We start from the raw sequence: 13,159 nt of genomic DNA, 5'->3' as shown, positions 1-13,159 counted from the left end.
GTGGTTAGAGAGGCAAGTGTAGTACTTTAATTTTGGCCTAAGAGGCTCTTGTGCCTTCCTTTGTTTGGGTAGATTATCAGTCTAATACACTCATGAATCAATTGTTGTTTGGTGGTCAAGAGGTGGAGAGTTTGCATTATATTTATTAAGCTAATTTGTCTTTAGCATGTGCTAATTTTTGCTTAATTTAATGAGAAAATCAATGAAAAGATACCCTAAAATTATGTGATTGGAATACCACATTTGGGATACACATGGGCTAGAAATTTTGATTCATGAAGGGAGGATAAATTGGATTTTCTTATCCTTGAGCATCAATGCAATTTAGTCTTGAATAAGTATCATCAATCCATGCCTTCAAATATTGCATATTAGAAAAAGGACCAAGCTTTAAAGGGGTATTCACCTCCTGAGAATCTACTCTAGATACAAATTAAGAAGGATACATTGATGTTCCTAAGATTAATGTTTATGTTTTCACCTAATTGTAGGTGAAGAAATGGATACTTAAACTATTGCCATTACTTTAATGGTGTTGTTTTTCATTTTTTGTGGTTATTGTAATGTTATGGCATGTAGAATGTTATGTTAGCCTTGGTTTTCTTAATGTTGGACTCTTTCAATGTAATTGTGTTGTTTTTAAATTTTTTGGTTATTGCACTGTTATGGTATGTGGACAGTTCTCTCTCTCTCTCTCTCTCTCTCTCTCTCTCTCTCTCTCTCTCTCTCTCTCTCTCTCTCTCTCTCTCTCTCTCTCTCTCTCTCTCTCTCATGTTAACTTTGTATATGTCATATTAAAAATAAGTCTAACTTTGTTTTGATTTTTTTGTATATGTAGTAGTTTGTGCTTCTCTCCCTTTTATTTCATAGTGATTGCTTTAATGCTTTGATGTGTAATAGGTGCCGCAAACACACATGTGAACACACATACACACACACACACACACACACTCTCTCTCTCTCTCTCTCATGTTAACTTTGTATATGTCATATTAAAAATAATTCTAACTTTGTTTTGATTTTTTTGTATATGTAGTAGTTTGTGCTTCTCTCCCTTTTATTTCATAGTGATTGCTTTAATGCTTTGATGTGTAATAGGTGCCGCAAACACACATGTGAACACACACACACACACACACACACACACACACACACACACACACACACACACACACACACTCTCTCTCTCTCTCTCTCTCTCTCTCTCTCTCTCTCTCTCTCTCTCTCTCTCTCTCTCTCTCTCTCTCTCTCTCTCTCTCTCTCTCTCTCTCTCTCTCTCTCTTTGTGCATGTATATATGGATGTGTACAATTGTATATTCCCTTCCCCCTTTTTTTAATAGCATATGCTCTTATGTGTGATGCATTTAATCTCTCTTTGTGTATGTGTATGCATGTGTGTGTGCACGTGTGTATCATATTTATTTTGGGGTTTCCTTATGTTCACATACTTATTGCTTTTTGTGTGTGCATAAGAAGGAATGGAAACTATTGGGCATTCTGGTGCTAAGGATGTTAATGGGATTCCAAAGGAGGTTGCATACTTTGAGCAAGCATGTAGAAACACACATAGGATATTGAAATTTTGTAATGACCGGGCTATCAAAAGTGGAATTGTTGAGTTGGATGTGCTTTGCATATATTTAATACATGGTCTATTGAAGTGAGGTGGGAGGTAAAGGGTTTGTGGATCACTACTAAGAAAACCAATCGGTTTGCACGTAGTGGAAGGTCCTTTGGGGGGAGGACTCTCCTCAAGGGCCCACTATATGCAGGACTGGTGGATGCATTCTCCCTTTCAACCAATCGAGAGAGGATGTGAGGAGGCTACATCCCTAAAAATTTGTATGTAGAGATTCAAGGGACTACAATCATTGATGAGCCATAGATTATCTTGAATGTGCATTCCCTGCTACTCATAGTTTGTAGCATGATGAGTTGTTGGATTTTCTTCAATGAATACATATCCTTTTTTTCCTACTATTTATGAATATAATTTCTAGAGATTTGTCATATTCTTTTAACTATGGAACGATACAATTTGTTTGTATTGGCTTTTTTTGCCTATTCTTGGTTGATACTATGCTTTTCATTCCTTTCTATTTGTGATGATATTTTCATTACCTTTGTCATTTTATTTTTAGGATTGTGATTATTTCATTGTTTGCATCTATGTGGTCTTTCTAAAAAATTGTTGACCGTTTAGTTTTTCCAAAAAGTTTATTGGGATGGATTGCAATGACATTGTAGTAATGGAGTATGGATATGTCTTTCTGAACTTTGTTTTGAGCACACTAGGGTGGAAAGCATGGATGTGCAAAGTTGCTACAACTTAGTTGCACGTGAGATGATCAAACATGCACTATGTGCACAAATTGATGCTTCTTCTAAGGAAAAAAGAGAAATAGTTAAAAGCCTCACTTAACATGTGTAGTATCAAGCAAAGTGGGGTTGCTTTGCAAAAGAGCTATGTTTGGTTGAAAATATTTTTAGACACTCTTATGGGCCCTTGGAAGACCGTCCACTGGGCAGAAGTCAATGGACATTGCCCATGGTGCAATGATCAAATTATGTGCCTTCTAACAATGCAGAAAATGTGCTTCAAGTCAAGGCAATTGAGAGATTGCCTCTTTGATGCACCATTGACTACTATGGGCCATTTTGTCAATTGTTGCAGCATGTGCCAATGTTGCAAAGGGAGGTTGGGAAGTTTAAGTTGTTCTTGGGGCAATTGATAGATTTGCTAGCAAGAATGAATAGAAAGTTGTGCACGAAGACCGGTTAACATCAAGAGCTCCTTACTGAATGGATGATGATTTTTTACTATGACTTCTATGCTATGATACGACATTTGAATGAATTATGGATATCATCTTACAATTGCCATTTGCTCACATACACTTGCACACACACACACACACACACACACACTCTCTCTCTCTCTCTCTCTCTCTCTCTCTCTCTCTCTCTCTCTCTCTCTCTCTCTCTCTCTCTCTCTCTCTCTCTCTCTCTCTCTCTCTCTCTCTCTCTCTCTCTCTCTCTCTCAAAGTAACGTAAGATTTAACCTAATGTTAGATTATAATAAACATCTATTGGCATTGCACGACTAATATTAAATTGTCCAATTGACCTATTGGCATGAAAATTAAAATGTTTATGTGTATACATACATTTATATTTTATAGATTCCTCTCTCTCTCTCTCTCTCTCTCTCTCTCTCTCTCTCTCTCTCTCTCTCTCTCTCTCTCTCTCTCTCTCTCTCTCTCTCTCTCTCTCTCTCTCTCTCTCCACACACACACACACATCTATGTATTTCTCACGGTCTCTCTCTATGTGTATTTATCTATATGTGCATTAGTACATGTGTAGGATTTCACGATTGATAATAGTGGAGAATATCTCTTATGAGTTTAGAATTTTTTGTAAACCACATGGACAAAAAGAAAACTCACTACACCGGAGCAATCTTGCTCGAAATTGTATTGTAGAGTATATGAATATGATGATAAATGAAGGATGTAGAGTATGCTATCTAACGTTGGTCTTACAAAAGGATTTTAGACTAAGGCTAAGGAGACTATTGTATATTAGATAAATAAGTCACCTAACACTACTTTGGATGGTGGCATTCCTGAAGAGGCATGGTCAAATAAGAAGCCCTTGATCAGTTAAGAACATTCAACTATGAAGGGCTATGGACAGAGTGGTGAGATGGCTTATCCTTTGGGATCTAGAAGGTAGAAATATTATCTATAGTAATAATGTGATCTTCAATAAATGCATAAGCAACCTCTTAAGAATGTGTAAATAAAAAACATAACCTTGTAGAATATAGTGCGACTCATTATTTTATCACATAGGGAAAGTTGCTATTGCACAAAGTGTATAGAAAGAGGACATAAACAATGCTTCTCTTAATGAGCAAGAAGCAGGATACCTATTGGGCAAAAGTTGAGAGCCCTATGGTACCTTTGGAAGAAAGAGTGGAGGTTGAAATTGCCACCCCAAGTTAGTCCATTGTGCTACGTAGATCTACTCATATCTCTTGTCTCCTCAAGAGATTTTAGCCTATGGCTAACTATGTGATGTTGAAAAATTGTAGGGAGTCATTGTGCTACAAAGAGGCCATGACTTGTGATGATAGGCTTGAGTGGAAATTAGCTATGCAATCAGAAATGGATTCTGTCATGAAGAATGAGACCTTAGAGTTAGATCCTTTGCCAAAAGGTAAGAATGATCTACTATGCAAGTGGGTTTATGAATTGAAGATTGCAGCTAATACTAAGATAAAGTTCCTCTGCCAAAGGCAAGATTGATCTATTATGCAAGTGGGTTTATGAATTGAAGGTTGCACCTAATACTAATATAAAGTACAATGCATGTTTAGTAGCTAAAGGCTTTAAGAAAGAGAAGCTATGGACTTTGATGAGATCTGTGTGGTGAAAATGACTACTCTTCATACTATGCTTTCCTTAGTGGCTAAATAAGATATGGACCTTATGTAGTTGGATGTAAAGACAATATTCTTACATGGTGAAATTCATGATGAGATTTATATGCAATAACTAGAGGTCTCTATGGAAAGTGATAAAGAAATACTTGTCTACAAGCTAAAGAAGCATCTTTATGGATTGAAGTAGGTCCCATAGGAATGGTATAATAAGTTTGATGCCTTTAGGCAGTCTCATGGATACAAAAGAAGTGAGACCAATCATTGCTGATATGCTAGAAAAGCTAAGGATGGTAGGTTGATAGTATCAACCTTATATGTGGATGATATATTGATTTTTGGGATCAACCAGTATGAGATTGATGCCCTAAAGAAAAGGTTAATGAAAATCTTTGAGATGAAGGATTTAATCACATTCTTGGGTTATATGCATAATTGTGGATGGAACAAAGGGATTACTCCATCTATCCCAAATAAGTAAAGTATTGCAATGTTTCAATATGGAAGGGGAGAAGGTAATACATAATCCATTGCCTCCATTTGTGAAACTCAGAGTTGAGAATTGTCCCAAATTTGAAAAATGGCCAATGTGTCTTCTACATTGTGCACAAGGAGTCTCGTGGAATCCATGGTTGCTACTCACTTGGACATTGCATTTGTAGTGGGAGATGTGAGTAGATACATGTCAAATCCTAGCAAGAAACATTGAAAGTAATGAAAGCCATCTTAAGGCACAAGAGATGCAAACTATGTATGGAATATTGATAACAGAAAGCCAACCACATGATATGTCTTTACCTTGTATAATGGTGCAATATCATGGATGTCTTGTTTAAAAAATTTGTGGTATTATCTACCAATTGAGGTAGAATATATAACACCCACATATGCATGCAAAGAAGTTATATGGCTTAATCATCTAGTGGGAGATTTGGGCCTTAGAGAAGATGTGCCATTGTTACATAGTGATAACTAGAGCGCCATTATGCTAGCAAAAAATAATGTGTTTTAGATGAAGACAAGCATGTAAAAGTGAAGTATCACTTAATTTGTTAGGTGCTTGAGAATAAGTGCATTGGGCTTGTCAAAGTTCATACGATTAATAACCCTCGAGACCTTCTCACCAAGAGTCCGCCCTCTGGAAAGTTTGCACATTGTAGGGAGTTGATGGGCATTGGTTGAGGGTACTTCACAAGTATTTACCTCACAAATTCTTTCATTCTTTTGTCTCCCTTAAAGGTGATCACAAGGACACAACAATCATAGTGGCAACTTTGACAGTGCCCATGATGATGCACCATAGATGTATTTTTTGTACTAGAAAATCATAATATCGATAAACATTGCATAGTTTTATTTTATATATCCATTATAGACATTGTATTTTCATATTTTATATATTCATGATAAATGTAATTATTACTACATCTTATAGTAAACTTATTTTGTATATAGTATTTATCGTATTTATCATATATTTGTCTCCAAAAATATGTGAAGTGATTTTCATTGTAGTGGGAGCTCATGCCCAACCGCCAAGACCCACGGACCGCTTATTTTTTTAAGCGTTTCAATCGAGCACAAATGACTTTCTCTCATCTAGCCAGCATACCTTTGATCCTACGAGTGTAGTGAGCTTACCTTGATGCTCGATGGAGTGGCCTCCTCCCTCAAGCCCTTCGATAGCTCCACAATTCGAGATGCAAGCTCAAGCATCCTCAATCCTCTACCTTGCTCCATCCTCCATAGCCGCGTGCACGAGATGAGAGAAAAGAAGAAGAGAAGAAGAGAGGAGAAGATGGAGAGCTTCTCCACCATGGTCCCTCACCCTCACTCGCTCCCTTTCTCACCCTCTGACACTCCCTCTCTCAAGAACAAGCACAAGCAAGCAAGAAGAAGAGAAGACAAGAGGAGAAGAAGAGACCACTTTAGCCACACACCAAAGAATGAGCTCCTCGTTCACTTTCAACTCTATATACAAAACCCTAAATCCTTTTGGGCGGCCATCCCCTTATCCCCTTTTTTACATGGCCCTAGGCCCTCTTTCCCATTGTCCTTCTATCTTCCTAGCATCCTTCCTACCACCCATCTACCTTTTCAATTTGCATAGGAGGGAGCATGGTGCTCTTTTACAAAAAGTTTTAGGGGCGCCTTGCATTTAAATATGCGCTTTTGCCTTTGACTTAGCTTTTGAGGCCGCCCTTGCACTTTCGGCCATTTCCCTTCTTGCTTCTTCCATTGTGTCTGATTTCCTTCTGGGCCACCTCTTTTAGGTCTCAACTTGTGGTTTTCCACTTTTTCCACTTTCTTCTTATGCTAAGGTTAAAAGTACTCCCCTCCTAGCCTAGTGCCAGTCCCATGGCACTGATGGGTAATAGTTGGAAGGTGGGATGGGTGTAGCTAGATGCCTTTTTTGAGTTTGTATACTAGCCCTTGCAGGGGATGGTGTCGAATGGATCGGCCCTTGAAATTGAAGATGGTGTGAGGGCGTGTTCCCTTGCCGACGGTGATGGTGGGTGGATCTGTCCTTGAAATTGACGATGGTGTTAGATGGATCTCCCCTTAGAGAATGGCAGGTGGATGGATTTGTCTTTGAAATTGATGATGGTGTTAGGCAGATCCATCCTCTTGCCCTCTCCAGTTGTTACGATGCAATCTTAACATGGCTTTTCCCTATTCCCTTCAAGTTGCCTTATCCCTTCACATCGATGTCTATTTGGCACACTGATAAAATAAATTACATTGCGCCTCGAGCTTTTCTTGTTGCAAGAGACCTCAAAGGCTCTCCTTTGTCCTTGAAAGAACCTTGCTAGAATATTCGGTGCTTATCTCCATCCTTTCTGAGCACCTTACTAGAATCTTTGGTGCTTTCCATTAGCATCCTTCATCCTTGACAATGCCTCGCTCATCCTTGAGAGGACCTCACCAAAGTAGTTGGAGCTCCCCCATGTTTTTTTGAGGTTGCCATCTCCTACACTGATCCTACCTCAGAAGAATGAGTTGCTTCATTCACTTTTTGATGGGGGCTTCCTTGGTTTTCCTTTGTGCCGTGTGGGCTGCATGGTGATATATCGTGTAACATTACCCCCCTCCTAGACGGTTACAAATTCCATGACATTAGCAGTTTTGAGTTGATGAAGAATCGGTGATTGAAAAGGGTGGTCGTGTGAGCTGATGATGATGGGGTCTCATGGGGATTGGTTTTGGGGAGAGGTTGATTAACCGGTTGAGATGGTGGGGGTCAAGAATGTATTGCATGGATGATGGGGCCTTCAAAGTTTGTGGGTTGCACCCTTTGTTTGTACCTGCCACATGCAAGCTGGGGGGTGTTGTCCCACACTTGAGGACCCAGTTTACGCGTTGTTAGAGGTGCGGTGTGCGGCTTAGAGAGACATGTCAGGAAGTTCTGGCCTTGAGGTGCCCTAAGCATGATGTGGGAAATAAAAAATGGGCTAGGGGGTTAGGGATGGAGCCAGTTGATCGAGGCCACCGAACTCACATAACTTGAGAACCCGTAGGTGCAGTGATGGTGACCTTCGTGCATTTTTTTTTTGTGCAACACATTGATTCAGCCATAGAATAAATATTTTACTTGGCATTGGAAGTCAAAAAGAGTGGTGGGAGCATCCTTGTGGTGAAAACCTCCCTTTAAGGAGCCTCTGCCCCCTTTCAAAAGTTGGCCCTGCATCTTTAGTCGGCCTTTGCCTCTCTTCTCCCCAATGCTCTGATGGCTTTGCTTCTGTGGAAACTACAATTTGCGTGTGGTTGTGTAGCCCATGCCTTAGAGCCTTGTGGGTGATCTCCAGCTTTTTCTTTAAGGATTTAATGGCCTCCTCTTCCTCCAATTGTGTAGTGTCCAAGTGAGTGAGGAGGAAGGCATGTTGTTGGGGCTTCCAAGGTCACCTATGTGGCCTCTGTCGTGCTCTCTACTAGCACCTTGTCACCTTCTACAAGGGCTAGTCGGTGTGCTAAGGCACTCACTTTTTCTTTGCTCTTGTTCACCTAGTCATCTACTTTTTTCTTCATTTCTTCCAGGCTTTTGTTGTGCCTGTAGGCTAATGCCCTTAGCCTCTTTTCCTGTTCTTTGATTTCTCTTTCCAAGTGGCGTTGTTGTTATTCAAGCTCCGAGGCTAACCTTTGTTCTAGATTTGCTATATCCTTTAGGTGTCGTCGGCTTCTCTCTTCTTCTTCTACTACTAGCTGCTCTGCAACATCTCGAATTTTTTCATTTTCTTTTTGGAGCTCTTTGTACAATGCCACCAGCTCATCAAAATTGTGTTGTAGGCTCATAAGGTTGTGTGTTTCCGCCACAAGTTTTCCTTGCCATCTCTCATCTTCTCCTCCCTGGTTTCGAGCTTCTCTTTTAGCTCCTTGATCTCTCTTTGATAGGTGGCCACTTGACATGTCCTTTCTAATTGAGAGGCTACCATGGTCTCCCTTTCATCCTCGAGCTTAGTGATGGCTATCTTTTTGTCCTCCTTTGCCTGTTCCAACTGTGAGAGGAGTTCTTGCACATATGCGTCGTAGGTTGTGGACAATGATAGTGTAGAGGGACCAATGGTTATAGATGCCTCTATCTTCGACCGTTTGAGGTCCCGTTTAGATTATACATCTATAGATGCTTGTCTTCTTGCTCCCACCATAGGGGTTCCTGCACTCACACCTTGAGTTGCCTCCTTGTTGACTAGGAACTGCACCCATGCCACAAGATTGCTAGCATCTACCATGGTAGAGGAGTCTTGGGTGGGTATAGTGACCGGGGTGGTAGGTAGTAGGATGGTTGGGATAGGGTGAATCAAACCCTTGGCCTTTCCCTCAGTCTCACTGGAGGCGGCAAGTTTTTGGGGGTCTTGGAGCTGGTGCTTGGATTTTCATGTTGGGGTGGGCTCATGGCTGCCAACTCTTCTTGTCTTGAAGGTTGCTCCACTGAGAGGTGGTTCACGAGAGCTATGTGTTCTTCCTCCTTCTTCTTGAGCTCCGCCTCTTCCTCCTCAGCTCTTCTCTTTCTCTCTGCCTCAACTCTTCTGGATTCCTCCTTTATTCTGTTTGCCTTGTTCCTTTCTTCTTTCTTTCTTCGTTCTTATGTGCCTTTAGGCTCCCCTTAGGCTTCGCATAGGTCTGCTTCCTCTCTTCTTTGGCCTTCTTTTTCTACAGAGTCTCTCTCTTTGACTTTGTGGCCCCTCCTTGGCCAGATTATGCTTGTTGCCCTCATTGGTCCTCACTCATGGTCCTTTCACTGGACTGCTCCTATCCTTGGTGCAGAAGGGATCTTTACCAACTGCCTCATCTTCTTATGCTTTTCCTAGTGCTTCTCTTATGATGGCTGTCAAGATTCCTCCGAAGCCAATGGTGGAGGCCTTTGAGAACAATGATTTCCTAGCTTTGGAGGCCGGGGATTCTCCCCCTATGGGTCTTCCATCAGTGGCTAAGGCTTTTGCCGACGTCTTTATCGTCTTTCTCATGAAGCCATTGAGGTTTACCTTGTCGAAGGACTGGGCAGCAATGCCCTCCAACATTGGTATGTTAATTTTGTTCGTTAATGCATTATACCGCTAATTGGAGAACAGAGCATGCACCATTTTGGCATGGATTTGCACCTCGGGGTCGAGGATGTCGTGTTAGAATATGGGCATAGAAACCCACTGTAAGCAAGGGAGTATAAGGGCAGATGAGTATGAATAGCCCTAGGGGCAGGGGAAACCCTAACCCTAGTTGGCAAAGGGCTATATAAACAGCCTATGGGTCACTATCATGTGTGAGAGAGTGTACCCAAGTTGTACTCTAAGCAACTTAGTAAGAAAGATTTCATTCTTGTACTTTGAGCTCTCTTCTCCCTCTTGTGCACACATTCTATTGCTGCAAACTCTGATTCTCAACATGGTATCAGAGCCATCTCTGATCTCCTCAGCTTCCCTCAGCATCAGTTATCACTAAGTGCACATGAGCTGTCATTTTCTTCATCCTATCCTTCTTTCCTCCATAGCTGCCTGCAACCTACCTCCATTGGAGGACTTGGGGAGGACAAATGAGGCCATATCTCCCTCTGCTTTCTTATGAGAAACTCTTCCTCATCTCAGGGCACAATTGCCTATTACCCTGGACCGTGAAATAAGGCGTGCAGAAGGACGGCATTACGTGAATTGCAGAAACGATGTAGTTCTGGGCAGGCAACTACCTCGTGCTGAAACGCGGGCAGCAGGCAGCGCAATCTCAGCCACCATCATAGGGCTTTGATAGCCCCCCAAGTGGGTTATCCTCAGCTAAGAGGGCTCTGAGAAATTCATCCTCTGCTGGCTGCTACAAGCCAAACCCTAATTGTGTTTTTTTAGGCAGCCATAGCCAACAAGCTCCAAGCTTGACATTTTGTCATTTTTACACTCAGAGCTTCATTAAGAGTGATTCTAATCACTGAAGCAGAGTCTCTGAACCCTATTCTAGAGTCTAGAGCTCTTGGGCATGCTCAATGGACATCCCCAAGCATCGGGAAGGCGACTTCCAACCGGGTTCCATTCAAGCACTTCACTAAGCTTGACAATAGTGTTCTTTTAACACTAATCATAAGTCATCAGGTTAATTGCTTGCTGGCCATTCATTAAAACCCAATGAGTTTTTTTTATTCCTCTTCATATATTGTTGTAAGGTTATGTGTAAAATTAACACATAGACCATCATGCACAAGAAGTGTATTGCATACCGTGAGTGACTTTGTCTCAAGTACGTTGGTCAGTAAAATCAATAGCATGAGTGTCATCATACTCTCCTTGGAATCATCAGCAAAACAAGCATTGAGATCATAGACAAATTGTGTCCAACACAAGCTTCATCCACTAAGCCGTATCACAAGGAGGAGCTTGAAGTCCAGTCTAGGTTTACTTCATTAAAACCTAAAATGACTATTAAACCACGGAAGAAGCTTGCTCATAAGAAAGGACCACCAAAGTCATACTTTGAAATATTACACTTATATGATTTTCAGCCTTTCTCTTCATTGCAACTTTGACTTCACATTGTCTAATTTGCTTCCGCATTCAGTGAAAAGTTTGTAAGGGACTAGACACTGCCCTTGTCCTAACAAGTGGTAAGACCTTCCCAATGACCACAACATATGCTGATGTTCTTCCTCAAATTCGAAAGTTTGATGGTAAGGATTTCCATCCATGGCAGGTACTTATAAAATACAAAATGATGGAGAGAGGGTATTGGCCTCTTATTCAAGGCAGTAGAGCTGTAAACTCTACAAATATGATTGATATAGAGGATGACCAACATGCTCAAGCAATCATAATGCTACACTTAGATGAATCCCTGATTCATCATGTTGATCAACTAAACACTGCTAAAGAAAAATGGGACGAGCTTGAAAAGCTCTATGGAGCCACTGGCAAAAATACTAAAATCTTCCTTAAAATTGAATTCTTTAGCTTGGAATATCATTCAGGAGAAGATTTGGGAAAATTCATTTCTCATATGAAGGGACTTATGGCACAACTTGCTTCTGTACAAGCTCCAATACTTGAAGAAGATGCTATTGCTATTCTCCTAAAAGTTGTAAAACAGGTGTTTCCTACTCTTTTAACCACTCTCACCAACATTCCAGATCCTAGTTTGGCAAGTACCATTCAATCCTGTTTGGATGAAGAAAAGAGGAACCACAAAAAAAGTAGCAAGAGTCAGGCAACTTCAAATTCCCGTGAACAAGTATTGGTTCATACAGTTCTCACTAAATGTTCTTTCTGTAAGAAAAAAGGACATCTTGTAAACAACTGCCGGAAGAAGTATCCCGAGAAGATGAAATGTAACAAATGCAAGAAGACAGGGCATAATGTACCAACACTCCTGAACTACCCAAAGAATTGGTGGCCAACTATGTCTTCAATTCATTTGAAGATCGACTGTTTTGACTATTTAAATCATCTACCTAAAACAACCTTGTAAGCCTGATTTATAAAGGCATCCCAAAAAGGGGGGGGAATCTCTTACATGCCTTGTAATCCAATGCCACCCTGGCATTGAGGGGGGGTGTTAGAAGATGGGCATAGAAACCCACTGTAAGCAAGGGAGTATAAGGGCAGATGAGTGTGAATAGCCCTAGGGGTAGGGAAAACCCTAACCCTAGCTGGCAAAGGGCTATATAAACAGCCTATGGGTCACTATCATGTGTTAGAGAGTGTACCCAAGTTGTACTCTAAGCAACTTAGTAAGCAAGATTTCATTCTTGTACTTTGAGCTCTCTTCTCCCTCTTGTGCACACATTCTACTACTGCAAATTCTGATTCTCAACATGTCGGCTAGGCTAGTGCCATTGTTTGTGTGGACTATCACTTTGTCCATCCCCATCATGTCGTACATATCTTGCTTTGGCTATTTTTCCACTTTGTTTGGTAAGCCTAGTGCTTTTTGTACCAAGTGAGGGCTCAACTCGATTTCTACTTGGCAGGCTTCATTCTCTAAGTGCACCATGATAGTGCCCCAATTTCTGTTGAAGGTCCGAAGGAACTCGGCACACTTCTCATAGTCGATGGTGTGGCCCACCTTTTCCATGTACTTCTGCAACCTGTACCACTTCACCAGTTGCTGGATAGCTGGTTCCTCCCTGACTATGTCTTTTAGATTCAGGATATACCTAAATTTGAGTTGATTATAAGCCCTTGTCTCCAACGAGAGGCCATATTTTGCTTGCTCCTCCTCTGAGAATGGAAGTTTGCTGCTTT

The sequence above is a fragment of the Lygodium microphyllum genome, chromosome 5, assembly GCF_053477565.2.
Source record: "Lygodium microphyllum isolate KBCC chromosome 5, Lygodium_microphyllum_v1.1.10, whole genome shotgun sequence".
In the NCBI taxonomy this organism is placed as follows: Eukaryota; Viridiplantae; Streptophyta; class Polypodiopsida; order Schizaeales; family Lygodiaceae; genus Lygodium; species Lygodium microphyllum.
The sequence above is the reverse complement of the archived record's forward strand: the minus strand, read 5'-3'. Positions refer to the sequence as shown.